Genomic DNA, 27,307 nt, shown 5'->3' on the forward strand with positions numbered 1-27,307 from the left:
CTTTAATCCCATAAGATCTCTGTGCGTTCAGGGATACAGCCAGCATTGGAGACATATGCCTTTAAGACCTAGGGGGCTGTACATTCAGACAGTGACGAGGCAGTCATGTGTTTGGGTTTACAACCAATGAGAAGGCAGAACAACATACTTTAAAAATACGAACCGACAGGAGGTAGGTCTCTTTTCGCGAAGCTGGGACAGCAGGAGGAAGGGTGAGATTTTAGCTCTGAGCTCTGACCTCTCGGCTTTCTCTTTTACATTGTTTCTGTGTTTCTTATTTAATAAGACGGTTGGTTACATCTACATCTGGCGCCCAACGTGACAAGAATCCATTAAAAACTGCTTGGCTTGGCGGCAGGTCCGCTTTCCCGCAAGGGCGGCAGGCGGCCCGCGGCGGCGGCGGCAGCGGCGGTGGCAGCGGCGGCACACGGCGGCCGGCGGCGATCGGCTTGTTAGTCCAAGCTGCTGGCGTCCTAGTCCGGGTAGCAACTTCTAGCCCGGGCCTAGGTCTGTGAGCAGCTTGCCTAAAGCTGGTGCTACAAACAACTCAGACCTGCCCTGCCTGTAAAGCCAACGCACGTGGTCGGAGCTCAAGGAAGCCAGACCCAAGCCTTGACTCGGCACAAGAGGGAACACGTGGCTGCATTTAAGCTTTAGCCGGCTACGCTTTCTTGTGCGTTCTCTCTTCTCTCTCTCTCTCTCTCTCTCTCTCTCTCTCTCTCTCTCTCTCTCTCTCTCTCTGGATTTACACCTGGGACACTAGGTGGCTGCTTTGAAAATCCCCTCGGATTTCTACTGTTCTACGCAGATTTGGTAAGTCATAATATATCAGATATTTTAAAGGAAACTATCTAAAAGAGAATTTTTTTTCCACATTAAAAAACAAATGGGTTTTATGTGTGCATTGGAAGAAAATTGGTTTTTGTTCGAAATTTTAGGCAGTCTGGCAATGGAACAACTATATAATATTAGTATTGGTGGAATTATGCACCTCATCACTATAATAATCCACATTTTAATATTTAAAAAGATAGTCCATTTAAGTGCCAGGATAACAGCGTTAGAAGAACTTGTTAAACCTGTAAAAATTCAGACAGAAGAAATTAACAGTGAAGTTGTTTCAAGTCGGGATCATAAGGTTGCAGAAAGAAAGCCTGTTTTCACACAGTCACCCTTAATTTATCCTGTAACAGTACAGCAGATGCCTGATCAAATGGCTACACAAAATACTTGGGCTCCAATTGAAATGTTGGATTTAAAAAGGTTTAAGGAGGCAATAGTATCTTATGGCATGCATTCCCCATATGTAAAGCAAATGTTAAACACTTGGTCAACATATAATAGGATAGTACCACAGGACTGGCGGGACCTCGCACAAGGTGTTCTGGAACCCAGCCAGAGACTTCAATTTCTGACTTGGTTTAAGGAGGAGGCTAAAAACATAGAAAAACAGTGGAGGGATAAAGGAGTACAAGTTTGCCAGGATCAGCTTATGGGCGAAGGCCAATATGCTTCAGCACAAGCACAATGTTTATATGATGTCCAAACCCTAATTTTATGTCGAACGGCAGCCTTGAATGCATGGGACAAAGTTGAGGAACCAGGAAAAAAATCTGAGTCATTTACAAAGGTGAAGCAAGGCCCAAAAGAGTCTTTTACAGATTTTTTACAAAGACTGGCTTCAGCAGTAAAGAGAACGGTCTCGGATTCAGAAGCTGGTAAGGCAATAATTGAATCTTTGGCCTTTGAGAATTCGAATGCAGCATGCAAAAGAATAATCAGGCCATTAAGGGCAAGATCTGCACCTATGGAAGATTGGATTAGAGAAACAATTAATGTTGAAGCTGATGAGCATGATGATACATGGGTAGGAGAAGTAATTTCAAAAGGTTTGAGGAGTGTTAGATGTTTTGGATGTGGAAAGCAAGGACATTTGAAAAGGGACTGTAGACAGGTCATTTCCAGAAACAATGTTTCTTCAAGGAACAATGGCAACAGAATGCCCCTTCCTTCTGGAGTATGCAGAAGGTGTGGTAAGGGAAAACACTGGACCAACGAATGTAGATCAACAAAGGACAGACAGGGTAATCCTTTGCCTCAGTCTTCGGGAAACTCCCAGAGGGGCCTCAGGCAGGCCCCCAGTGCAAATCCAGTTCAAACCTTTCCGGCAGCCATAGAGGAAATGCCTGCTCTGGAGAGCGATTAAATAACCAAATGCCTATTGGAATAAATCATGCTGGTCAGAATGATGAAACAGAGAGAATAGAAACTTCAGGAGAAAACATAAAGAAAATTTTTTGGCAAACTTCTATTAATGAACAAAGACCAAAATTAACGATAAAAATAAATGGTGTTTTGTTGTCTGGTCTGGTAGACACAGGTGCGGACGTTACCATAATTGCACCAGAATTTTGGCATCCAACTTGGCCTCTTCAGGAGGTAAACGTTCAACTGTTAGGAATTGGGACATTATCTCAGGTGAAACAGAGTGCAAGATGGCTCGAATGTATAGGTCCAGAAGGACAGAGAGGAAAATTAAAACCATATGTGGCTAACATAACTATGAACCTGTGGGGTCGAGACTTGTTGCAACAATGGAATACTCAGATTAACATCCCTCCAATCTCAGAAACAAATCATAAACTAGCACATGTTACTGAGAGAAATATTAGAAGATACTGTTCTAATGAGTGGTCACCAGCCATCCATATTATACAAGAACAGGGCACAATAACTGATGATCTTCCAAAGACACCAACAGCTCTACCTTTAAAATGGTTAACAGACAAGCCTGTATGGGTCCAGCAATGGCCTTTAACAACAGAGAAACTCCAGGCTTTAGAAGAGCTGGTAGAAGAACAGTTAAATGCTCAGCATATTGAAGAATCAACCAGCCCTTGGAATTCTCCTGTATTTGTTATTAAAAAGAAATCTGGTAAATGGAGAATGGTAACAGACCTTAGAGCAATTAACAAAGTAATTCAGCCAATGGGCTCTCTACAATCTGGGATGCCTTTGCCTACTCTGTTACCAAAAGGATGGCCTCTCATAGTTATTGATTTAAAAGACTGTTTCTTTTCAATACCCTTACAAGAAAAAGACAAAGAAAGATTTGCTTTTACAGTGCCTACTTATAATAATTCTCAACCGGTTAAAAGATTTCAATGGAGGGTCCTCCCACAGGGAATGTTGAATAGCCCAACTCTGTGCCAATATTTTGTACAACAGCCATTGGAAGTGATACGTAAAAAATTTCCTAAATCTATAATTTATCATTATATGGACGATATTTTACTAGCTGACTCAAATGCAGATACTTTAGAAATAATGTTTGAAGAAGTAAAGAAAATTTTGCCTCGCTGGGGATTACAAATTGCTCCTGAAAAGATACAAAGAGGAGATTCTATTAATTATTTAGGATATAAAATAGAGCTACAAAAAATTAGACCCCAAAAGGTGCAAATTCGGAGAGATAGACTACAGACTCTTAATGACTTTCAAAGATTATTTGGAGATATTTCTCATCTACGAACTATTGTTGGGGTAAAAAATGATGAACTGACTAATTTGTTCAAAACCTTAGAAGGTGACAAGGACTTAAATAGTCCAAGAGAATTATCACCTGAAGCTGAGAAAGAATTAGCATTGGTAGAAAAGAAAGTGCATGAAGGACACGTGAATCGTATTGATCCAAAGCTGGATTGCATTTTGGTTATCTTACCTTCTAGGCGTTCTCCTACTGGAATATTAATGCAGAGGGAAGATATTATATTGGAATGGATATTTTTACCAAATAAACCAAATAAAAAATTAAAAACTTATGTGGAAAAAATCTCTGACTTGATTTACAAAGGAAAAATGAGACTTCGTCAATTAGTAGGCATAGACCCAGCAGAAATTGTCGTACCATTAACTAAGGAGGACATTGAAAAATTATGGACAGAAAGTGAACCTTGGCAAAGAGCTTGCAGTAATTTTTTGGGAGAAATTAACAGCAAATATCCCAAAAGCAATAGAATTGATCTTATAAAGAGAGCTGAATGGATCTTGCCTCGAATTGTACGGCAAAAACCCATATCTGGAGTTCGTACATTTTATACAGATGCCAACAAAGAAGGAAAGGCAGGTTACAAATCAGAAAATTTAAGTAAAGTGGTTCAAAGTCCGTATAATTCAGTGCAAAAATCAGAATTGTATGCTATTCTGTTGGTATTAATGGATTTTTCAGAACCTCTCAACATAGTAACTGACTCTCAGTATGCTGAAAGAGTGGTGTTACATATTGAGACTGCAGAATTTATCCCTGATGCTTCAGAATTAACTTCACTATTTATTCAATTACAAGATACAATCAGGAAAAGGAATCATCCTTTATATATAACTCACATTCGATCCCATACTGGTCTGCCAGGCCCTCTAGCACAAGGCAATGAAGAGATTGATAAATTATTGATAGGAAATGTGCTGGAGGCCTCAGAATTTCATAAAAAACATCACGTTAATAGTAAAGGTTTAAAAAAGGATTTTTCCATAACCTGGCAACAAGCCAAAGAAATAATAAAGAAATGTCCTACTTGTTCCTTCTACAATCAGACGCCATTACCAGCAGGATGTAACCCAAAGGGTACTCAGAGAAATGAAATCTGGCAGATGGACGTGTTTCACTTTGCAGAATTTGGAAAATTGAAATATGTACACCACACTATCGATACTTATTCAGGATTTCAATGGGCAACTGCTTTGAGTTCTGAAAAAGCTGATTCTGTAATCACTCATTTGCTAGAAGTTATGGCCATCATGGGTATACCTGCACAAATCAAAACTGACAATGCTCCATCATATGTCTCTGTTAAAATGAAACAGTTTTTTGCTTATTACAATATAAAGCATATTACAGGCATACCACATAATCCTACAGGTCAAGCAGTTATAGAAAGATCAAACAGAACTCTAAAGGATATGCTAAATAAACAGAAATGGGTAACAAAAACCCCCAGAAATAGACTGCATAATGCTCTTCTAACTTTGAATTTTCTGAATGCCAATGAGAAAGGAACAACAGCTGCAGAGAGACATTGGATAATAGAAAAAACTACAGAATTAAATCAGCCTATATACTTTAAGGATGTGCTGACCTCAGAATGGAAACCAGGGTATGTATTACATTGGGGACGTGGTTTTGCTTTTGTTTCTACAGGAGAAGATAAGCTGTGGGTACCATCAAAATTGATAAAGGTTCGATTTGAACAAGAGAGACCTCTTAATTAGAGGAGGTGATAGTTCATCAACCAGCATGAACATCCAATTTAAACTAACTTGTATCAATAACACATGCCTTTTCATTTAATCAGATAATAACTTGTCAAAAGGAAACATCCCCAAAATTAGTCTTGGGGAAAGGTTTTTGTTTTTGTCTTTTAGGAGAATGAAGGTTAAGGAATCTGAAGAACACTGGACAAATGAGACAACTGAAGAAAAGGGACAAATCATCTATCCCAAGAAACAGAGTGAAACGGTGTATGGGTATATATTATCTAAAAAAATTTTATGTCTTCCTAAATGTTTGTTTCTGCTTTTCTCTAAAGATTTAACACTATTGGTCTTCTAACAGTCCCAGTTCAATTAAAATTTAAAGCTGACTTTGGAGTTGGAGAATGGCTCTCTCCTTCTTTAAAATCAAGCATGTTGTTAAAAGGAAAATGCAAACTCCCTGTATCATGCCAGAATAAGAGCCATTTCTGCTATGGTACAGGACAAAAGCAAAATTAATTAAGGGACTATTCTATTACTAATCTCAACTCTTTGATTCTATTCTGATTCTTTAAACTTTTCTCAAAGTATAAATTTTATATCAAAATTTACAAGATTAATATATATATACATTTTAAACTTTGTTAAGATATGAATGGTCACATAGAGTACTAACTAATTCTAGAAAAAAGGCTAGCTGCATATATATGTTTTTGTGTTCGAGTCTCTTATCAGTTTTCTGCAGGAAATCATGGCCAGGCCTAACATCAACTGAAGTCTCCAGAAAGAAGATGGGGCCCCACAACAACAACAATTCCACGTGGACAATAATAATATCATTAAGCTGACAAACATCATCCACAGATCAGCTTTGAACTACAAGGTGCTCAGAGCAAATTTGAGATGACTAGCTGAGATGATCCAGTCTCAAAGACTACTTGAATAAGGACTTGAGATAAACCCTCAACTTTGGCATTATACACAGACTGGATAATGAAGGATATAGTTACCTCTCCTAGAATTTGACAATTAACCTAAAATTTTTCTTTCAGGATAAAGAAAACTTCGCCCATACCCAGCAGGAAGCAATTTTAAGAATACGACGCCCACATTCCCAAAGAGGTGGTGTGGGGCAGGTGGTTTTTTGGTCTTTTTAATGGGTTCTGGGTCTGGGATAATTTTCAGTATTTAGGGGGGTTGGTTACAAGTTATTGTCAAGGGTTAGGAAAAAGGCTAAGCAAAGGAGATTAGATTTAAGGTTCTTGTTTAAAAAAAAAAAAAAGAAAGAAAGAAAGAAAGAAAGAAGGAAAGAAAGAAAAAAAAGAAAGAAAAGAGAAAGACAATTACTAGTTTTAAATACTTTACATTGGATTGAATTGTTTTATATTGTACACAAATTTGAAACTGATATTGTTAGAAAATGCTATATGTATATTTCTAATTGTATTTATTCCATCCATTTAACAATGTAATGCAAATTTCTGATCCTTGAATGTTATTATTATCAACTATTAGGATATAAAGAAATGAAAGCTAGTAGTTAGACATTATCATAGAACTTGTAGTCATATTAGATATGTTTTAAAAATTGAGCAGAGATGTTTTAGACAGGTCATCTTCAAACCCTTCAGAGATCTACAGAATATGGCATTTAAAATGTTTTAATAACTTAGAAAATTTTTCTTTTTTGAGACATGTCAGCTCCTGGCAGTACCAATCTACTTTAGAGAAAATATGGGCATTGAAGAAACTGCATATGGAGTCAACTTTCATTCTGGCAAAAGTTAGCCACTGGACAACAAAGTATCCTCGAATCAACAGGACAAAATGGACAGACAGATCACGAAACAAGGAACTACTGATTCTTGCCAAAACAAGTGTGGTTATGGCTTTATCAAAAGGCATCTTCTGAGGCCAGGACAATATGGCCCCATCCCTGAAGTGGCCTTCGCATCCGGAAAAGGTACGGTGCCCTTTTCTTCGAAGGCAGCTTAACAGGCAGAGGGCCGATGGATTCTGTTGTACAATGGAACAGCAGCTGAAAGCTCATGCCTCTCAAAAGTAGACTGGCATTTAATAGAGGGATGTGGAGAAGAAGGGGATGCTGAGATGAAGCCATATATACACAGCCAAGAAGAATGGACAGCTGAATTAAAAAACTGTCAACAATTTCCAGAATTTAAAATCCTGAATCATGACAGGACACTAGTGGAATTCAGGTGTTTCTGGTACGTGGACTGCTCTCACCCAATGTGAGGTTGAACTGTTGACCTTGTGTACATCCTACTTCACAAATGAGTCTGTCAGATACACTAAGCCTATAGGCTGAAGATGATGCCCCAACACTGCGGAGAAACCTCAGGTGACTGCCCAGGCAGCTGGCTGTTTCTGTCAACTCACAAAATTTTTTGGAAGTTGCTTGCATGCACTTCCTGTTTTTATTTTTGTTAGCTACTATTATTCCCTTCTTGGGTCTCTGAGGGAGTTGAAGATTAGTTAGTTATGGTTGAAGATTAGTTAGTTATAGTTGAAAATTAATTAGGATAGAAAGTACATTAGATACATCTTGGATTTACCAAAATAGGATAGATAATGGAATTATTTTCTCTGATTTGTCAAATACCTGTTTAGGTATTTATTACTTGTATATATTGTATATAGTTATTGTACTTTTGTATATAGTTTTTCTTTTGTTAGTCATAACCTTTTGCTTTTTTTCTTTTTATTAAAATAGAAAAGGGGAAATGTGGTGGTAATCTAATTGTATTGAAATATTATTTTGATTTGTACTGAAATATTAATTTGATTGTATGTTAATAAATAAAGTTGTCTGGGGGTCAGAGCTATTAGAGCCATAGCAAGAGTGTGGCGGTGGTGGCACACGCCTTTAATCCCATAGATATCTGTGTGTTCAGGGTCAGAGCTATTAGAGCCATAGCAAGAGTGTGGCGGTGGCAGCACACGCCTTTAATCCCATAAGATCTCTGTGCGTTCAGGGATACAGCCAGCATTGGAGACATATGCCTTTAAGACCTAGGGGGCTGTACATTCAGACAGTGACGAGGCAGTCATGTGTTTGGGTTTACAACCAATGAGAAGGCAGAACAACATACTTTAAAAATACGAACCGACAGGAGGTAGGTCTCTTTTCGCGAAGCTGGGACAGCAGGAGGAAGGGTGAGATTTTAGCTCTGAGCTCTGACCTCTCGGCTTTCTCTTTTACATTGTTTCTGTGTTTCTTATTTAATAAGACGGTTGGTTACATCTACAGAGGTTAAAGGCATGTGTCACTATACCCTGCAAACAAATCTTTAAAAAAATGAAAACCCTCCTAGCAGTGTTAATATGGCAAAACATAAGCAAGTTCTTTGCCAACTTTTAGCTACTATGGTAAGTTTTATGAATATGAATTTCTAAATCTTAATTGGCATAAGATGTTCATCACACAGAGGTATACTTCTTTTTAAAATAGTATTTTATTAGTTATTTGAGAATTCATACAATGTATTTTTCCATATTTACCAACACATCAGCTTCTCCCATTACCTCTTACCCCTGTTCCTTCCCACTCAAAACTGATTTACTGTTTCTCTCCTCATTGAGTCCAGCTTGTGTTGCCCACCTGGTCTTGGAGGTAGAACCTGCCCTGGCGTATTTGCCTACTAGAGATCACATCATTAAATAAAACTGAATCTCTCTGTCTCTGTCTGTCTGTCTGTCTCTCTCCATCTATCTACCTATCTGTCTATCTATCTATCTATCTATCTATCTATCTATCTATCTATCTACCAACCAATCTATGTATCTACCTATGTATCTATGTATCTATGTATCATCTTGTAGTGGGTAGCCATTCCAGCTTTGGTTTGGAAGTTCCAACCCCCATTGAGACTTCGGTAACTATCACACCTACAAGGCAGGGCCAAGGGAGGACCCTGAAGATTGGAGATTGGAAAGCGCCAAGCTCTCTTCCTGCTGGGAGTCCAGATGCTAGAGGTAGACCAAGGAGAATTCTCCAGAGAACACTGCTGGACTACGTTGTGTCTTTCCCAGAACCCTTAACCTACCTATCCCTTCATTTGTAAGTTACACCATTAAATAAATCTCCCTTTTAACTATGTGGAGCGGCCTTAATAATTTCACCAATATCATCTATCTATCTATCTATCTATCATCTATCTATCTATCTATCTATCTATCTATCTATCTATCTATCTATCTATCATCTATCTATTATCTATGTATGTATGTATGTATGTATCTATCTATCTATCTATCTATCTATCTATGTATCTATGTATCTATCTATGTATCTATCTATGTATCTATCTATCTATCATCTATCTACCAACCAATCTATGTATCTATGTATCTATCATCTGTCTATCATCTATCTATCTATCTATCTATCTATCTATCTATCTATCTATCTATCTATCTATCTATCTATCTATCTCTGCTGGGGTTTTGTCTGGTTCAGATGTATTCAGGTCTTGTTATGCTTTCACCGTAGCTGTGAATTCAGATGTATAGCTGCCTTGTTATGTATGAAGAACATAGTTTCCTTCATTTTGTAGATGAACTCTGCCTCTTAGAGTCTTTCTACGCCCTCTTCCATGAATTCTCCTCAGTCTATGAAACATATGTTCCATTTAGGACTGAGCAATACAGTCTCTTATTCTCTAAATATTGACTAGTTAGAGTGTCTCTGCCATCCATTGCAACAAAAAGGTTCTCTGAAGTGGTTTGAGAGATGCTCTGATCTATGGATATACCAACAAGTCATTAAGAGTTATTTTAGTACTTATGCTCACTTAGTCAACTAATAGTATTGTGTTTTTACCTAAGGCCTATGACATATCTAGCCACTGATTTTTGGCCTCCTTAACAGTGCCAAGTGTAGGTTCAAGCTCACAGAGTGAGCCTTAGAGTCAAACAGAATGTGGTTTGACTCTACAATTGCACCAATGGTGTATCTTGCCAGACCATTTGTTGTTGTTACTTGGATGGTTCACGGCTGGGTGAGGTTGTGGATTTTATTTTCTCATTTGGTAACATGCATAGCACTTTCCAGCACCAGCTAGCCAATAGAGATCAACCTTCCAGGTAAGTATGAAATGATTTCTGTATTATCTGTGACTCAAGAGGTTTTCAAAAATAGAGTATGATCTTACTTTCAAGTTCTAGAGGATAGACAAAAGTATTGGCAATACCTCTAAGGGCTATATGAACCATTATTTGCCCAACAACCCTAAAAGAGTTAAAAACATTTTGTTTTGCTAACATGAGATTTCTGATTAGGGTATTGTTCTTTCTTTGTAGGGTAATATCATTACATCGTGTGTGTGTGTGTGTGTGTGTGTGTGTGTGTGTGTGTGTGTGTTTGTGCGTGTGTGTGTGTGTGTGTGTGTGTGTAAGCTTCTATAGTAGTATGTTTTCGTATATCTTTTCAAAAGATCTTTAGTATTAGTTGTCTTTCTCCATTGTCTCTTCTCTATCCATCCTACCCCATACCCTGCTCTAACCCAGTTTTACTGTTCCTGTCCCATTATTGCCCTTAAGCCCTTTATATCACTTTGTCCTAGCTCCCCTCCTTCAAAAGCTCCTTCTTCCACTTAACTCTTACTAAATTGCTGAACTCTGTTGGTATTCCACATGGAAGAGATGTATCTGAAGATTGAAAGCTAACATCCAGAAGTGAGAGAAAATGTGAAATTTTTCTTTCTGCATCTGGGTTACGTCCTTTTAACAGTGGATTTCATAATTTTGTTTTTCATAAAAGCTAAATAACATTCCATTGTGTAAATATATGACATTTTCATTATCCATTTATCAATTGATGGATATCTAGGTTGTTTTCATTTCCTGATTATTGTGAATAGGGAAGATATCTCTGTAGACAGAAACTCTTTTGAGTATATGCCTAGAGTGGTATAACCAGATCATGTGAATCAGTGGTTTTCAGTATTTTTTTTTTTGAGGAACCTCTCATTGATTTCCCCAGTGGTAGTACCAGTTTGTGCTTTCACCAGCTGTGAATAAGTGTTCTCCCTTACCCACAGTCTCTCCAGCATCACTTGTCATTTGTTTCTTTAATCTTGGAAATTCCAAATAAGATGAAACCTCAAAGTAGCTTTACTGCTTCATAAAGCCATCCTACCTATGATTGCCATCAGTGGCTGAAGAAATGAAGTGATAACAGTGAAGACGAAGACTATTTTATCTCTTTGATTTAATAGAAGATAAAATACAAGCAGTCAGGGGTGAATTCATTTCAAGAGCAATTCAAATTTGTTTTATTTTCTTTACTTTTAATTGCCTGAGATGATTGATTTAACCCTGGACTTCACTTTTTTTTTCTACTCAGTCAAGTGTCACACTGACAAAATATATGTCACTGACTCCATTCCACGTTTATTCTGCAGGATAATTGTACAGTTCTTTTGTTCACACATGTTGATACAACAATGAAATTAGCCCTTCAATTGCTACTTTCTTCATAGCAATTTGCATAGCATTAACAACAAAATGACTTCACTTTTAGAGCAATTTCTTTGGCAGTCAACCCAATGTAATTAGATTTCTCCCTGAGGAATACTGTCAGTCTTTATTACTAAGTAATTAGCTTACAATATAATATTAAATGCTAAAAAAAATCAACCACATGATTTCCTGTTTAGGACTTAAGTTAAAATTCATAATACTCAGAAATGAAATGTGTAAGGAACACACAGTCCCACTCGAAGTCTGTTATTAGCTTTTGTTATTTTTGCCAAGAGTGCATTTTACATTTATTACAAAAGAGAATGCATATTGTTCTTTTAGAAGAGTATATAACTCCTGTGAGAGCCATTTATAAAATCTAATAAACTCCTCTCTAGTACTTGTAAATCACTATAAACTTGACATTATTCCAAAGATGGATATGATTTAGCATAACTTAAGAATCATGAGATCATTCTTTCGGCATTGTTTGATTGTATTGAACATGTTCTGTAGACATGTGACATTAATATTGCTAATCAATTCACAAGATTCCAGACTGTGTGGTTGATTCTCCATTTGTTATTTTTTAAATTTATTTTATAATTTTCACTAATAAAGCATTTAAACACCATGCTGATTCAAATAATAAAATTACCTTAATTTGTATTTCATTCTACAATTTTAAGATTATATAAATAATATTTGAGTTCTTATCAGTTATTTTGTAAAGAGGCTGAATTGTATCATTAACTTAGACTGACTCTAAGCCTAAAGAACAGAGGCTGTTGTAACCGGAAGGAAACAAATTCAAAGAAGGGTTTAATGCAGCTACAGTGAGAGGGAAAGGGTGAAGCAGATGAAATTAGAAGATCATGAAAGGTATCCTGAAGTTGCATGTCCTTTGGTCGGTGGAAAATGGTGTATCTGGGGCATGCCTGAAAGGAAAGGGCTCCTCGGAGCCAAAATAGCCAAAGGCAAAAGGCTCTGACTGAAAGAACTTGCTAAATGACATGTTTACCTGTCTACTAGTACTGTCCTCAATGTCTACCATACAGCCAGCCCTCAGCAACTCTCACTAAACTTCTGTGGCTCAACTATGATGGGACCTGAACCCTTGACTCTTGATATCATAATGAGGAAGTGGATTATTATTATGACTTGGCAGACAGAAATTCATCTCAGCATGTCTTTGTTGATGCCAAGAACCCTGAAACTTCTGTTCATGAGAGGAAAAATGCAGGTGTTTGCCACAGTTACAAGGCTTCCTGATTATTTATTTGTGAGCTGCTGTGCCTGAGTGTTTGCAAACTGTGGCTTTCCATCCATCAGTTTACAAGTAAAGTGATTTAACAAATTACAAAGTGCTTTAGTCTATCAGTATTCATGCATTAGCCTCAGTCTCTAACTTCTTTGTCACTTATTAGCTGATATCAGGAATTTCAATACGGCAATCAGAAAGTCCATGAAATCTCACCCATAAAGTAAAAGCAGTTAATAAATTCTAAAACCAGTGTCCCTAGAGTCTCAGCAACACCTTTTCCAATCATTGCATTTTATGATCTCAATAGCCTCTTGCTTTCCTTACCTGGCAAAGCTGAAAGTCTGCATTTTTATCTTCACTGTGTCTAGAAGATGAGATGAACAGTAATGAAAAAGCAGGTTGTAGAATGAGGTACCACAGGTGCCACCATCCACACCTGCCTTCTGGTTACTAGCTGTTTGGCATCTGACTCAATAAAGATATCAACTAATTTATTTATTAAAAATGAATAAAAATTGGTGTGTTTTTCCCTGGGGAAGATTATTTCTCATGCTTTCAGCATTCCTTAGCTGCCTGTAGTCCTCTCTCTATGACTGGGGTTTCCTGAGCTTTCCCCCTTCCTTACTAGCGTGTTTATTGGTGTCCTTGTTCAGGTGATGTTTAGCCAGCCTTGTTGGTGAGATTTCATGGTTGTATTTTCTGACATTTCTAGGAAACATGATCTCATAGCTGATTCCCTTTTCCTGTGGCTCTTTTCATCTCTCTGCCCTCTCTCCTGCAGTGATCTTTGAGCCTTAGGTACAGGAGTTGGGTTGTAGATGTATCAGTTGGGAATGGGCTCCACAACTCTGTATTTTGATTGATTTTTTGTTTTCTACAATGCTCTTCATCTGTTGCAAAGATAGGTTTCCTGGATGAGAGGTGAGAATTACATTTTTTCTGTGGATATAAGGACAAATGGTAAGCATGTAGTCAGGAGTTACTGGTTTAGTGATTTGTGTGCTGCCTTCAGTGAAGTTTCAAGTTCAGGAGCACTGATGTCTCATCTACCTGCTGGTCTGAACTATGAACAAGCATTTACAATACCTCCAAGGCAACCCTGAATATATCCTTCATACCACTCAAGTCTATGTGGCAGATTATTTTGACCCTTGTAACTGATAATGCAACAGTGGCAAACGATGGGGACGTGTAGGAGAATACAGTCCTGCGTGTGTTATTGACTGGCTTGTAGAGGTTAATTGTACACAGAATGTGCGAGTTCTCCTTAATAGTTCTCTCATTCACAGTTGATTGCTGAGCAGAAATCAATCAGAAGAACATGAAATTAGTCATTTTGTGTAGCTGGAGCCATGTTTCTCCACTCTCCCTTCTTTGAATAATTATATCCACTTCATTGTCAAACTACCATTAATGATGGCTTTTGTTTTAAAATTTAAAAAAAAATCAGATTACTTGCTTAATGTGTTGTGGAGATTAAATAAAATGTTATTTTTAACTCAGCAAGATATTTGATATTGGTAAAAACAATAAAACAAAACACAAAATCAGAAATGATAATCCAGCCAATACTCTGTCCATTTTAAGTTAAGGAAGCATGGCAGTGGCTTACATAGCTCTTGTGTGGGTGAGAAGCTGGCTTGTGGAGTGATACACTGATATTCTTATTTCCAATCCTGTAATGCTAGGCAGATGTGGGTGATGGAACTGCAGGAAAGCTCAGGAAATGCCCATTGAGTAAGATTTCTGAATTAATCGGGGTATTCTGCTGTAGGGGCCACCAAAGGCTTTTAATTTAATTATTCTTTTTTGTGGGGATCAAAAGTCACCCAGCTAACACACATAAATCACACACACACACACACACACACAGAAAAAAAAATTTTTTTGGTTTAAAATAAATACAAAATTAATTTGAATTATTATATAATTAATGCTAGCTAATTTTGTCATCAATTAAACTAAATCTGAAGAGAAAATAGATATTAAGATCAAGGATCTAGAGTAAACAATGTTAAATGCTAGAAGGTATTCACTCAGTTTCTTTAGAGTTGATGGGGAGATAATATTCTGGAAGCAATAAAGAACAGAAAAGGAAAATTTCACCAGTCTCTAGTTGCATGATAAATAGGCTGGTGTGTGTGTGTGTGTGTGTGTGTGTGTGTGTGTGTGTGTGTGTGTGTGAATAATGATTTAAAAAATTCACAATAATATTTATGTAAGATTTTGAATGTGGAAATATCCCAAAAATGTCTTGTAGGAGTTGCAGATTTTATGGAAATAATGAAAATATTCATATAATTAGAATCACACAATAAGTTGTTTAAATTGAATGTATGTCTTTTGGTTTGCAGACTGGTTTTACAGTTTATATATAATTGTAGTATACATCAGTATATTCATTGATTAATAGAATCCAACTTGTTTTCTGCCTATTAGAATGATGACACTATGGACATTGGAGCACTTATGTTGGGTAAACATATATTTTTATTTTTTTCTTACTATCAATCCAGAATTATATTTTTAATTCACAAGATAATTATGCATCTATCATTTTTAGTAACTTGTAAGTTATTTTCCAATTGATTGAACCATTATATGCCCCCCCAGTAAAGTGTGTGTGGGGTTGTGGGGGGGGTGTGGGTGTGAGGTGGTATTCAATTTCTCAAAATCTTTGCTGACAGCAGTTACTAGGTGTCTTTGTTAGGGTTTCTACCGCAGTGAAGCGATACCATGACCATGGAAACTTTTGTAAAGGAAAACATTTAATTGGGGCTGGCTTCAGAGGTTCAGTCCATCATTGCCATGCAGGAAGCATGGCAGCACACAGGCAGACATGGTGCTAGAGAGAGGGAGCTGAGAGCTTTACATCTGGATCTGCAGCCAGCAGGAACAGAGAATAAGATACTGGGACTGGCTTGAGCATCTGAAACCTCAAAGCAGCCCCCCTCCTAAGTCATACACTCCCTCCAACAAGACCACACCTACTTCAACAAGTCAATAAGGCCACACCTATAATTTCACTCACTATGGGCCTATGGGGGCCATTGTTATGCAAACCACCACAGTGTGGTTTAGCGTCTTCAACTCTATTGCTTTTTAGCAGGTGGATGGTTTGCTTCCCGAAGCAATTTGTATCTGAAAGTTAAAAATAAATAAGGTCTAATTGTTGCCTAGAACTTGCAGGGCAGTGTCAGTAATCTTACCAGTTCTTTCTTGCTTAGGAGGTCACTATTTGACTAGGGAACTGGGCTGGGAGAATAATGGTTGCCTAGGAACTCAATATTTATCTTTTCTTTTCTCAGAGGAATTGCCTATGGTATTTTCGTCATCTAAATCTCTCCTAGTCCTCCAATCTTAATCCATTAAGCCAAGGCAAAACAATCAGCAAAATCCAATGTGAGAATTGTGCCATATCAGAAGATAGAAAGCCAATGGCAAGGCACACACAAATGCTGTTTTTCTCGTTTTTCAAAACTCTTCCTCTAGCAGTGGCTCATTCCTTTAATCCTAACACTCAGAAGGCAGAGGCAAAGGTAGAGGCAGGCAGATCTCTGTGAGTTCAAGGCCAGCCTGGTCTACAAAGTGAGTCTAGGGCACCCAGGGCTGTTACAGAGAAATACTATCTTGAAAGAAAAAGAAAGAAAGAAAGAAAGAAAGAAAGAAAGAAAGAAAGAAAGAAAGAAAGAAAGAAAGAAAGAAAGAAAGAAAGAAAGAAAGAAAGAAAAGAAAGAAAAGAAAGGAGAGGAAAGCTTAAAGCTTTTTGTTGTAATCTGGAAATTGTTCATGACTGGAGGCAGCTGGGAACTGGAGCTGGAAGGATCAGGTTGGGAAGGGAAGAGATGGAGAAAGTGTAGGGAGAGACAACTGGAATAAGGGAGCATTGAAGGAGTGGTGTGAAAATCTACCACAGTGGAAACTTCCTAGAACCTATGAGGGTAGTGCTAATGAGGACTCCTAGTGAGAGTCAGTGCTCTCACAATGGAGATTCCACAATAAACAATTTAAACCCGTGTATTGCAAATGCTTTGTTTCCATAAGAGCTGCCCTGATGGTTCATCCTTGTTTATCTTGAGTATATCTAGTCTGTGTGTTCTCCCTGATATCATTACTAGTACTCAGAAGGTCTAGATAGAAATCATGCATATAATTCACCTTTAGTCTTTTGAATATTCTGTATAGCTTTTCACAGACTTTGAAAATGTTTTACTCATTTTTCCTGATAAATAGTGCAAGGGAACAGAGCAGTGGGTTCTCTGAGAACTGAGTGCACAGTGTTCCTGTGCTCTGACACGGTGACACACTGCTACCTGAACAGCCTGTCTCAGACTATTCTGAAGCAACACAGCTGACTTTCCCGCTGTTTCTAACCTTGTCACCACCCTATGCTGCAAGAACCGGTCCACAGATGAACCTGCGCTCTCACCCTAGCGTCTGGACTCACGCTTGGCCTGGGCTCAGCTTCTCTTTACATGAGCTCTGGGTTCCAAACCCCTTGTTGAGAGACTGTAAACTCTATGTAAGTTCCCAACTCGCCCATAACGACAGTGACGAATCTGTGACCTCCAGGCTCACAGGACTCCCCAGAAAAACCACTATGTGGCCACGTCCTTCTCTTTGTTTCTGGTTGCATTAATGACTCAGATCTTCATTTAGTGTTCCTGCTACAGGCTTTGGCTTAGGTAACCCATGGCAGGAACAATCAGATCTGATGGGAGCTTGCTGTAACATCCTAAGCAAACACAGATGCACTTCTTGAATAAAGAAAAATATTTCTAGATTGCCAAAAACATACTTTAGCTCATGTTAACATATTCTGTGAAAGGCAATGTGGTCCTATAATTATTTATAGTTTCTGATAAATCTTAGTTTACCAATTATGTTAAATTTCCTCTCTGTGTATGTCTTTCTGTGCCTCCTTCCTCTTCTTCTTTACCTTTCCTTTTTCATCCCCACCCCTGCCCTCCGTGTCCTTCCCTTCCTTCCTTCCTTTCTTTTTCCAGTCACTTTGATAAATACCTCATTTCCAGAGTTACAGTCTCAGAAACTCTGGCTTCTGAGTTCAGAACTATGGTTCAACCCTATTTCAAATGTTTACACAATAAACAATTGCTGGCAATGGCCTTATTATACCAGTTGTTAGCAATAAAAAATTCTTACTCCTATCCCCTCAGTACCTTGAAAGATCAGTTTGGTTGGCCAAACAAATAGCCCATTTTAAGCAACTTGTCAGATTTGTGCTCTTCTAAATTGGATAGTAAGCTTTATCATGAGTTTTGTGGCCAAAAGTGAGCACTGTATTTAAACTATTTCCCTCTTTAAAATGATGATTATCAATCCAGGTGATTTATATATTCATTCAATTAGGCATTTGATTTAATCAACTGTAACTAGTTTTTTTTTTCTAATATATATTTAAGTGAAGGAAATAATGAGGTAAGACTTCATACCAGACTCAGTCAAAGTAGATACCACTCCTCATCTCAGTCTTGGCTGAGCTGCTTAAGATAATCCCTAGCAGTCAGATCAGGACCTGTCTCTGGCTCATAAGCTGTTTTTTTTTTTTTTTTTAACCTATTCTTGCTGTGGAATAAACCTTCTATGCACTGTGTGAATATATGTCACTGTTATTGGTTTAATAAACAAGCTGACTGGCCAGTAGCTGAACAGGATAAAGTTAGGTGGGAACACAAAACTGAGAATGATGGGATGAGGAAAAGCAGAGTCAGAGGAGTCACCAATCAGATGCAGAGAGAGCAGGAGATGAATGTGCCATGCTAATAAAGGTACCACCACATGGCAGAGTGTAAATACAGGTTAATTTAAAATGTAAGCGTTAGCTAGTAGCAAGCCTGATATATTAGCCAAACATTTACAGTTTAGTTTATAAGTGATTATTTGGGAAACAGCTGCTGGGATAGGAAAACTCCACCTACATAATCCCCATGCCAGGATGCCTTGCCCAGCCTTGATGAAGGGGGAGGAGCTTGGTCCTGCCTCAACTTGATATGTCATGTTTCTTGACTTCCATGGGAGGCCTGCCCCTTTCTAAATGGAGAGGGAGTAGATGGCGGTGTAGACGGGAGGCAGGGGGAGGGAACAGGAGGAGAGGAGGAAGGGGAAACTGTAATTGGTATGTAAAATAAATGAAAAAACAATAAAAAAGGTATTTCTGATTCATCATGGGAGCTTAAGAACAGCAATGCTTTAATAGCGGTGCACTAAACCATGTACTAGATGTACCAAGTAGTGCATTTCATACTTGTTTTATCATGAAGGAGGCACTTACTAAAAGTTAGACATTTTTTGCTGACTTCAAACATCATTAATAAGGGGTTGGAGGGATGGCTAATTTCTGAGCACATACAATGCCCTCCTAGAGGACTGACTCGCAACACTCATCAGGAAGTTTACATACATATGTATTTTCAATTCTAGAGGTTTATTGTCTCTGAACTCCAAAGGCACTTGGACTCTCATTCAAATGTCCACACACAAGAACACATGCACACTCATATATACATTATTGAAAATAAAAATAACCCTTGCAAAATAAGTGACATAGAAATGTAGAATTAAGTGACTCTTCATGTTATTTTTATTTGATGCTATCTCTGCATATGTGTGTCTAAATTTTATAAATTGTTATAAAATTTAGATATTATAAATTACGTAATTTATGATGTCTGAAAAATTACAAAGAAAGCACTGTAATGTCATGCTCTGCAATAAACAGATTTTTAATGAAAAATTAAGGAATTAACCTGGTATCTTACTATCAGTTAGCCTGTAGATCTTGATTGCAGTTTTTTTCAATTTTACTTTCCCCACTAATATTTTCTTCTATTGTAACATTCAATCCAATTCAAAATCGCAAGCGGCATTTAGTTATGCCTCTTTTCTCTGCAAATCTTTTTTTTTTTTTTTTTTTTTTTTTGGTTTTTTCGAGACAGGGTTTCTCGGTGTAGCTTTGCGCCTTTCCTGGGACTCACTTGGTAGCCCAGGCTGGCCTCGAACTCACAAAGATCCGCCTGCCTCTGCCTCCCGAGTGCTGGGATTAAAGGCGTGCGCCACCACCGCCCAGCTTCTCTGCAAATCTTTTTAAAAGTGATATTTGTTCCATTAATGGACTCATTAAAATTATTTTCTGAGAATTTCACACATGATTACTGTGTTTACATTGTTTGTAATCCTCCTTCTCCTATGTTCATCTTCTATTGTGTTCCCCTATCTTTCAAATCCATGGACCTCTTTTTAAATTATCATTTTACATATAAATGTATATGTATATATTTACACACATATGCATATAAGCATATACACAGAAACACACATTATATATATATATCAGTTGAGTCCATTTAGTGTTGTTCATATGTATATGTGCTTAATGCTGACTATTTTGGGATTTCCATAACCTTACAGTGGGTTTGTCCTTGGAGAAGACTGATTCTCCTATTTCAGTAGCCACTAATAACCTGCTTTTCTTTATCCAGGGGTGGTACCTATGAGGTTTTATCCATATACATTGCCATGTCAACTGGTGCTTGTCATTTTGCAGGTCTTGTTTAGGTGATAATATTGTTAAGATTTCATAGATGTACTTCCCTGTCATATATGGACGACACTGCCTTGTAACAGATGTCCTGGCCTTGTGGTTCTTACAGTCTTTCTGAGCCTTATGCGTAGGTGTTGTGTTTAGGATATATCAGATGCTATTGGCTACCTCACAGGTATATCCTCTGCATTTGGGCAGTTGTGGATTTCTGTGGTGGTCTTTGTCAACTTGAAAGAAGCTTCTTTAATGAAGAACACAAGCTACACTTACCTGTGGGTGTAAGGTTGTGTATTTAGAATGCAGTTAGACATCACAATAGCTTGGAAAAATTAAAGTATCAGGTTCTCTTCTAGATCAAACCTAGCCACAGGTAGTTGGCCGGGTTTCCAGTACCAGGTATGGCTTCCCTTCTACTGAGTAGGCCTTATGTTCTACAGGAGCTGTTTATTTCCCCAAAATGTAAGTGTTATTATCTATGCTTGGGTAGATCCTTCTGAGATGGTAATTGCTGTGGTTCAAAGGATTTACAACTGGTTAGGACTGATTTTCTGCCTCTGCTTGATTCTTGGTCTGTTGTTTTGTTTTATGTGTTTTTATTGTTCTGCCATTTCGAAGTTCCTTGAAACTTTGAAGTTGTTTTGTATTTGTCTTGAATTTATACTGATTCTACCGAGGAGCTGATTTGTTGGGAGGAATGCCAGAGGTACTTCTGGCCTTATCTTACCATAGCCAGTTGTGAAATGCCAGCAAGAGTAACTACTAGAGATGACCATTTGGTGAAACTGGTGACTGCTATGCTTCTCCATTCTGAACTTACTGTTTTTCTTCTCATTCTTGGGAATTTGTCTCTAAGGCCAGTGTAAACTTAAGGAACTAAGAAGTGGAGAAAGCTTCATTTCCTCCACAGAAGAATACAAAGACTGTGTGTGCACATATAAGATGCCATTGCAGTAATAAGACACTTTGAGACGATTTTAATGTCACCTTTCTTTGCTGGGGATGTACTGCAGTTGGTAGATTTCTTACCTAACATTCACAAAGGCCCATGTTTCATACAAACCCTGCATAAAACGCAGACAATTTGGTACATACCTGTAATTCTAGCACCTGGATCAAAAGTTCAAGGCTATTATGGGCTACATGGTATTTTAAGGCTAGTTTGGGCTACATGAGACTTGTATCAAAAAATAGAAACATCCCTTTCATCTTAAGGTTTCTCTCTCTAATGTCAGTGTTCATCAGTAGGCTTTTCTGTTATATCAAGTACATAACTGATTGTAGTTTCTAGCCACAGGAAATATGACCTTTCTGTAGACAATTTGTTTGGACAATCAAAGGACGTGGCCATATCTTAAATTTGCTTTTGAGGGGTTTGTGTGGGGAGCTGAAGTTTGAACATTGTTTTTAAGTGTGTAACTAATACTGTTCCCTACCCTATCTACATGCATGTTTATATTTTACTATGTCTTCTAGAAGGAGATGCTTTTTCAAGTTCATATAAGGCACGGTGCACTTCAAGTTTATCTACATTAAATATTCATCATTATGAACTCATTTAAAAATCTATGATTTGACATAACTGAAGAGTAAATGGAGAATTTTAAAACATTCCAGTACCAATAACTCTGACTTGTTCGTGTGTGACTTAGTTGTGTGGAGAGTTATATAATAATGTATGTTAGAAATATTTATAATTAATTTTGTGAAACGATAACAATTACAGAGACATACATTTTTACAACATAAAAATATTTAAGTCCTTAACAACATGCTCACTAGGTAGCACAACTGAGTATTTCATAGCTAAGGACTCGGAATAAGAACACCACTACCACTGGAAAGCACTGACTGAAGATCATTTTAGCAGATTCATCAGCACTAAATGAAACTTAAGAACTTGAGTGTTGCTAGAGTTTTCCTGCCTTGCCCACAGTCAGGACAAATCTCTGTCACCTGCCAGTCCCACAGCCGCTCAGACCCAACCAAGTAAACACAGAGACTTATATTGCTTACAAACTGTATGGCCGTGGCAGGCTTCTTGCTAACTGTTCTTATAGCTTAAATTAGTCCATTTCCATAAATCTATACCTTGCCACGTGGCTGGTGGCTTACCGGCATCTTCACATGCTGCTGGTCATGGCGGCATCTGGCAGTCAGTCCTTCTGCCTTCCTGTCCTTTTATTTCTCCTCTCTGTTAGTCCCGCCTATCCTTCCTGCCTAGCCGCAGCCGATCAGGTTTTATTTATTGATCAATCAGAACAACTTGACATACAGACCATCCCCCAGCACAGCCAAGTGCAGACCATCTCAGACACCTGCACTCAGGCCCATGGTCCTAATCATCCTCTATGCGGACCTGCTGGGTAACGCCACAAAGAACCCAAGAAGGGCTCCCACAGGACATACAGAACATCCCACAGCACTTGAGACATTTTCAAATATTATAATTATCATGGTAATTCAAATCAAATCAAATTTTATTGTAAAAATTGCCAAAATATTAGAAAAATAAATACCGTGGGGACAGTTAGTTTTGTTCTTTTTCTAAAATCATCCTCCTTTCCTATTCCGTTTTTGATAACTAGTCCAAGTTGAGCTTGGACCCTTGAATACAAGACTGATCAGAAAGAGCTGTGGGCATTGACTTAGAAATTAATTTCCAGTCTTTTCCTGTCCCCACAGAATCAGTTATGCACCTGTCATCTTAACATATAATCCCTCTGGTGGAAATCAATACTTGTGGACCACATTAATGAGGTGAGTTAAGCGTGGATATATAGTAGACCTACAATGGATGTCACTTTTCATTCCAACCTCAACATCTAGCACAGCATTACTGCTAATTCTCAACTATTGATGGAGTCTTAGATCATTCTTTTTTTGGCAGAAACACGATATATATAGTGAATGCTACTGGATATTAAACATTACCAAGAGTATGTGGCATATGCTAGAGCCTCCCCAGATTGGGACAGCAGTGGTAAAACTAAAATGTTCCCATTACTTTAAGAATAGAAGTTGAATCTTTTGTAATATAATATCTGGTAAGCTGAGGTCCAAAATACTGAAATACACTGAATGATGTGAATGAATAAAAATAAAGGGTCTTCTAACTAGAACCTCAAGAACCATAGAACCAAGGCATGTGTAGATGGGTTACCATAGGAAGAAATTGTTCCATCTCATACAGCTATGGTGTGGTGGACAGATTTAAAGTACAAAAATTAAATCCAGAAACACAGCAGTCTAATGATATGCTTTTAACTGGAGGTTCTACTCTCCGACCAAATTTTTCTACCCCTACTATTATTCTCTTGGCAGTTGTTGTAATCATCATCACGATTATTTAATGTGCTTTGTAGTTTAGGCCATTGCTTCCCATGTGCTACTTTAAACTATGACATTAAAGTGTGTGTGCCTTCCTGTAATCTGCTCCAGAGGTAAGTGTTCACCCAAGAATATTTGCCCTGAAAATGTAGCTTAGAGGAAAAAAGTTTGTCTGACATGTATAAGGCTTTGGTATTCATTCTCAGCACAGTATGATCACACATTCATCAATCAATTAATGCTTTACTAATCACTGAGGCATAATAGATGTCAGAGGCTTTAATGAGATAAATATGTGGTCTTAAATTTCTCACTATGTTAAATCTAACATGAGCAAGGTAGGTCCAGATACTTCTGGACTCTTTAGAGGAGAATTATACCCTTGTCATTTCTATATCAAGAAAACTGCTTTTACTGTCTATTGGTCCTACGCTATCATGATCTCTGCTTTCATTTTTTTTGATTCCTTAATGCTATACACATTTATTAAACAAATGAATCTGTCAATCAAAATAAACCATCTAAGCCCAACCCTTGTTAGCAAGTGCAAATATACTGCTTTCCTTTTCATAGCTTCCTGTCTCCCACTTTCACTAAGACCTTGGAACTACCCAGAGAATAGACAAGTCCCCTTTCACGCAATCAGGTTAGATGGTCAGTAACTTTAGCCTAATCTGAAAGTTTAACTTGTCATGTTTTAGGACTAAGCATAGTCAAATGATACAGAGATTCAGAAGAGCATATTCTAGGATTTGTTTTTCTGATTAGCTTGGTTTCCTTGAAATGTGATTGATTTCCTGAGACTACGCAGAATCATCAATTCATACTGAGTTTGAATCCCAGTGCTACCACATAAGAGGTGTGTGTCACTCAGCATATTAATAGGACTCTCTGTTTCTTAACTTCTGTCAAATGAACATAAAAACACACTTCTTTGGTGTTGATAGAAGTAAAACATGTCAATCTTTTTAAAACATTGCCTCCCATCTAACAAGTATTATATAATTCTCAGCTAAAAATAAGAATTTTTCTCCTTTAATGAGACACAAATTTCAAAGCTTTGATATTATATAAACCATATACATATTTGATGATGTTGGTCTAAGTTACATCATTATATGAGTTTTGATAATGATTAAGCTATGTATTACTTTTAATTCTGAGTTAAATCTAATTCTTAAAAAGAAGCAATTTCTAAGCCGGGCAGTGGTGGCGCACACCTTTAATCCCAGCACTCAGGAGGCAGATGCAGGCGGATCTCTGTGAGTTCGAGGCCAGCCTGGTCTACCAAGTGAGTTCCAGGAAAGGCGCAAAGCTATACAAAGAAACCCTATCTCGAAAAAAAAAAAAAAAAAAAAAAAAAAAAAAAAAAAAAAAAAAAAAAAAGAAGCAATTTCTATATATAAAAGTGTTTATCACTGTGCCTATTTGTCAAAGGGAAGTACAGAGACTTAGAAATATGAAATGAAACTTTTATGTGCACACATACACATACAAATGCACACACGCATGTATACAGACACACAGGAGGTAGAGTTCAGGAAGAAACACTGATTCTTAGGAGGACCAGCAGAAGCAGGAGAGCTAACAAGGTTTCTAGCATGGAACAAGGCTTCTGGGTTGGAAATGTGGATCACCCCCTAAGAACAGAGACCAGCTCTGGGTATGGCTCTTGTACTGACCAGCACACAAAGAGCTGCTTTCCTACAGAACAATACACAGCTATTTTTACATAGGATGTTGGGCCTATATGAAGGCTAGTATGTATTGTTGTCCCATGTTCACTTCAAACACACACACACACACACACACACACACACACACACACACACACACCCTTAAATGATGCTTTTGTAGAGGTGATTGAAGAAAGCAGCAGAACTCAGCAATTGAAGATGGCCAAGATTTCCCAAACTACCAGACAATAGCTTCCAACCACCACTAATATAGGTAAACTGTCTATTATTGACTCATTTTGTGTTCTTACATTCCTGGTTTAAATAGTTCACACTCATCCTCTTGCTGTATATATGGGACAATGAATAGTTAGACTTAAAAGCAAATAGATGCCCTTTCCTGATTCCAAACCTACTTTCCAGATGCCTGCCAAATAGATGCCATCATAAAAAGGTTTCATTCAAGTTGCTCCTATAAGAGGGAATTCACATTGTGAGAATAGATGTCGCTTTGTCAGACTAACCCCTGATCATGACTTGGCTGCCATGGTACAACACAATAACTTTAGATAAGGAAAATTGTTGAAAAATTTCTAGCCTGAGTTTCCTATATGTGTAGGGGAAACAATGCCAAGTTGGCTGAGAATTCCAGATTTGGAGCCCATCTGTGTAAAACATCTAAATTGTCAGACTATAAAAACCTCAAACATGTCATTTTCTCTGTTTTTAATTATTGGAATAATTAAAGAAATTCCCAAGCAAGAAGTAGACCAGTCCTTTCCATGGTAATAAACCTGAGTATGTACCTGTATATGATTCTGTACCTATTGCAAGAAGTAATTCTGAGTGATATATATATATATATATATATATATATATATATGATTTATATTCATTTAAATTTTTATATAAGCATATAAAAGGTCTATACTTGTATAGTAGCTCCTAAAGATTATTTCTATAATGTACAAGCCATACTAGTAGACTAGAAGAATTTTCTATTTGATTGTATTTGTCTGTAAGGCTTTAAGTATTGAGTTTCTAAGAATTTATAAGCCTTTAAAATGATATGCAAGATTTTTGAGTCAAATGTTTTAACCTCCATGCTATAGATATTGTCCACTATGTAGCATTTTATATGTATATAGATTTGTCAGAGAAGTATCTACATCTTTTTTTTCTTCTATTGAACTCTCAATTTTGACTTTGAAGTCCTTGTCTAATTTTAAAGAATTCTGGTTATCAGGCTTTTATATATCAAACATAGAAATTGCTTCATAAATAGATGCTAAAGCTAGGTGTGGTAGTGCAAGCCTGGAATCCCCAGCACCTGGGGGTTGATTATAGCAGAATAGCAACTCAAGGCCACTCTTTTCTTCCTGGAAAAGTTTGAGGGCAAGTTGGTCTATATGAACTGTGTCAAGAGAAAAACAGATGCCAGGAAACACTCAGAACTGATTTTGAGCCAAAGTTGTCCTTAGAATAAAATCTCAGCATATAGTTAAAGAGAATGTTCAGGCTGTCTCCTATTCTCAGTGTGGTAGTGCACTTAAGTTCAGTATGAATATGAGTTATCCAGATGATCACAGTGCTGTCATAGCTGTCAGACTCTTGGTTCCAGTGTCTTCTCCCTTCAACTTCCTGTTTGTGAATAGCTTCAGATATGCACCCAGATACTTATGAAAAGTTGTTATGATCTTAGAGAAATATATGCTAACATAGTCTTAAATTCACATCTATAAATGC

Source organism: Peromyscus maniculatus, chromosome 19, assembly GCF_049852395.1.
Source record: "Peromyscus maniculatus bairdii isolate BWxNUB_F1_BW_parent chromosome 19, HU_Pman_BW_mat_3.1, whole genome shotgun sequence".
In the NCBI taxonomy this organism is placed as follows: domain Eukaryota; kingdom Metazoa; phylum Chordata; class Mammalia; order Rodentia; family Cricetidae; genus Peromyscus; species Peromyscus maniculatus.